This window comes from Limulus polyphemus, unplaced genomic scaffold (genome assembly GCF_000517525.1).
Source record: "Limulus polyphemus unplaced genomic scaffold, Limulus_polyphemus-2.1.2 Scaffold282, whole genome shotgun sequence".
Lineage (NCBI taxonomy): Eukaryota > Metazoa > Arthropoda > Merostomata > Xiphosura > Limulidae > Limulus > Limulus polyphemus.
This window is the reverse complement of record NW_013665892.1, coordinates 389,169-389,760: the sequence shown is the minus strand read 5'-3', so window position 1 is coordinate 389,760 and position 592 is coordinate 389,169.

The window sequence follows — 592 nt, the reverse complement described above, 5'->3', positions numbered from 1 at the left end:
AGACGCTTCAATATCATGCAGCTTCTGGATCTACCTATGAAAGTCAATCGACAAAACATAATCCACCAGAATTATCCACAAGTACAACAGAGATGTGTATTTCAGCCAGTGCGTAGAATAAAAAAAATGTTTTTAAGATATAAAAGTTGGATATATATTTATTAAACATCAAAAGTAGTATATGAATATAGGTGTCTAAAATGTAATTTAGATAATTTAGGTTCTATCACTACGATGTTAAAAAACATATACAAGAGCATGTAAATGTGAGATCCACATCATATTCAGGTATTAAAGACATTTGGTACACAGTTGTTATGAATTTTACAATCTTGGCCAGGGTTAACAATGAACAGAAGACAAGAATAAAAGAGTCTATTAATTGATAGATTTAAACCTAGATTAAATAAACAGAATAGTGCAATTCATCTATTGTGAAATACTACACATTATTTACCTCTCATCTAAAATTAAAATACTACACGCTATTTACCTCTCATCTAAAATTAAAATACTACACGCTATTTACCTCTCATCTAAAATTAAAATACTACACGCTATTTATCTCTCACCTAAAATTAAAATACTACAC